At 51.1% G+C, this 3,183-nt stretch overlaps 1 pseudogene; it reads right to left on the bottom strand.

The window, feature by feature from the left end:
• Positions 1 to 571: 571 nt before the first annotated feature.
• On the bottom strand, positions 572 to 1,676 carry LOC143666048 (fructose-bisphosphate aldolase A pseudogene; annotated as a pseudogene).
• Positions 1,677 to 3,183: the final 1,507 nt, after the last annotated feature.

Here is a 3,183-nt window from a genome sequence, read left to right as displayed (position 1 = left end):
GATCCAAAATGTTGTTTTATTCTCCAGACATTCTATTCTCCCTTTTCCACATCATTCTCTTAAATTAGGACAGCAGCGCTCAACTGAGGGTGACTTTGTCCTCAAGGGACATTTGACAATTTCTGGAGAATTTTGATCATCATAACTCGGGGTGGGGGGTGTTACTGGCATCTAGTGAGAAGAGGCCAGGGATGCTGTTAAATGTCCTCTAATACACAGGACAGCCCCTCACAGCAAAGAATTATCACACCCAAAATGTCAGTAGTAATGAGGTTGAGAAAACTTGGTCTAGAATATTCCCTCTGCCATTCAAAACTCTATCCATTTTTCAAGGTCCAAATATTTTCTCTTCCCTGAATGCTTGATTTCACCTCTTAGATATTCTCCTTTCCAGTCTATGATAGCATTTTGCCCCCTTGGCAGTGGGCTGGACAAACCAACATCATGAGGGAGGCAAAAGAGTGATGGGGAAGAGCATCCCAGAGCTCCATATGAAGCCCCTTCTTGACAGTGAATGTAGGATGGAGTAGGGGTCTGGAGTGCTGAGGGGGCAACCTTAGAACACTTCTGCTTAGTAGGCATGGTTAGAGATGAAGAGGACTCGCTGGCTGCAGCCTGGTCTGACTACTTGGGGTGTACTTTCGTTGGCAGGTGAGGCTATTGGCCAGGTTTCACTTGACATACTCTTCTTGGACAGCCTTCAGGTTCTCTTTCTTCCCACCCCAGGCCATGAGGGCAGAAGCCTGCAGGACTCAGACAGAGGAGAAAGTCAGAGCCCACGGCTTCAGCAGGGAGCACTTGTTGATGGCGTTGAGGTTGATGGATGCCTCCTCTTCACTCTGGCCTCCAAATAGGAAGATGACTCCAGGGAACAGCAGGAGGTGCCACATGGCACAGCACTGTGACAGCTACTATAGCAATCTCTTCATGAGAAAACTGGGTGCAGGCATGGCCTGGGGTTACCATACTGGGCTTCAGCAAAGTGCCTTCCAGGTAGACCACTAAGTGATCTAAGTGGTGATCACTTAGAACCTTGTAAACAGCAGCCAGCGTCTTCTCAGTTACACACTAACAGCACTTCAAGTCATGGTCCCCATTGGAAAAGACCTCAGCCTCCATGATGGGCACAGTGCCATTCTGCTGGCTGATGCTGGCATAATGGGCCAGCACATTGGCATTCTCCATGGTGGTGAGGGCAGAGAGAGCATGCTCCCTGATCTTCAGCACACAGCACCACTTGGCAATGTCAGCACCGACTTTCTTGTACTGGGCACAGCACTCAGACAGCCCATCCAGCCCTTGAGTGGTGGTCTCACCATTTCTTCCTGCCAGGGATATCACACCCTTGTCTTCCTTGATGTCTTCAACACCGCCCTTGGATGTGATAACTTGGGAGAAGGGACGTCCATCATCTGCCTTCTGGTAGAGCATCTCATGGAAGAGAATGACACTACCAATGCAGGGGTTCACGTGGTCATCGGTGGTGAGCAGCAGCTGCTGGTAGAAGCGCCAGTTCTCCTCGGTGTTCCAGTGCCAATGGACTGCAGCTGTTTGGCAATACTTCCGGGGAATGCATCTGCAGCCACGATGCCATTGCCCGGGGCCACGATGTGTTGAGCAATGTCAGAGAGCTCCTTCTTCTGCTCCGGGGTCAGCGCTAGGTATGGGTAGGGCATGGCGGTGGTGGTGGTGGTGGTAGTGAGTTTCTGGCACAGGAGAGGGGTGGGTTTGTGGGGTATGGCGGCCAGGGGTGGGTGGACTGAATGAGCGTACTCTGCAGTCAACACCAGGAACCTGGCTCTCTACTATAGCACTTTGTATATCTTTTCTGTAGTGCTTATCTAATTCTTCCCCACATTATACTTATTAATGTACATTTAAGTACATCCCATATTAGACTGTAATTTTATTACATTACAGGGACTACATTGTGATCACATTTTATCTCCCCCCAAAGACCAAGCACAGTAGTAGCAGTAAGTTCTTGCTTGAAGAACAAAAATGAAGTTTTATTTAACTCTTCTTTTTAAGTCACTTCTTAAACTTAATTGTTCATCCAGTATTGTCAGTTTTCCCTTCATATTTACTCCAAATCTTTCATTTTCCTTCTATGTGCATTGTCACTGCCCTAATGTAGGTGCTATGGCCCCGTTACCAAACCATAATGGCAGGGAGGGAAAATGATATCGTGGAGAGAGAGCAGCCCTGGAATCTGTCATGCCACAGTTTGATCCCTGGCTCAGCCACTACCTACCTGTGTGACCCCAGGCAAAATACTTACCCATCCTGGAGATTTAGCTTTTTCTGTGCCAAAGTGGAGGTGATTATATCTGCCTTGCAGGGTTTCTGTGAGAATTAGACATGCAAATGTCAAGAATCTGATGTATAGGGACTTCCAGGAAGATGGCCGACTAGAGTAGCTTGAGATTAACCCTGCTCCACGGAAAAGTTAGAGAAGGGACAGGAGGGCAGCTGAGGTGGCAATTCAGGAGTGTGGCTGACCTGGGAGAGACTTCTGCACCACATGTGGCAGCCCTAGTTGCAGAGGTTGAGGAACTGAGAGGCAGAATGCTGGAGCCTGGCATGGAGCCACGGAACCCGTGGGAGGGCACGGACAGGAACATGGCACTAGGAAGGAAGCCAGGCTGTGTTCCCTGGGTGCACTACCTGCACCAGCACAGCCCTGTGACTGGTGACTCACCCCACACCCTACACCCCATGCACCCGAACCCCGTGACCTCTCCCATTCCCCACGCTCCAGGTGCCCCCACCCCACCAGCCCCCAGTGCATATGTCTGCCCCACACCCCCACCCCAAATGCAGCCCGACCCACCTCTCCTGCACCCCTCCCAAGCACTCCCTCCCCCTCCCTGTTCCCTGCAGGCTGTTGCCAGCACATAAAGGCTGCGGGCACTAACCTCCATACCCAGGCTACCCCTGCCCCTTGCCCATCCATTTGCAGCACTCCCAGGCCCACGCATGCACACAGGCCCCCATCGCATCATTCAGCTTTGGGAACCGCACTTTACAGCAGTCCTAGAACCACACATGTGCATAGACCTCAGCCTCATTTTCCAGCTCTGAGAAAGCGCTAACCTGCACAGCCAGGTCACAGCTGCCCCCAATCCATGAAGGCATAATGCTGACCTGCTGCCACAGCTCTACGCAAAGGGCCCCATGCCT

The sequence above is a fragment of the Tamandua tetradactyla genome, chromosome 22 (genome assembly GCF_023851605.1).
Source record: "Tamandua tetradactyla isolate mTamTet1 chromosome 22, mTamTet1.pri, whole genome shotgun sequence".
NCBI lineage: Eukaryota > Metazoa > Chordata > Mammalia > Pilosa > Myrmecophagidae > Tamandua > Tamandua tetradactyla.
Note: the sequence above shows the minus strand (reverse complement) of the source record. Positions and strands in the feature narration are given on the sequence as shown.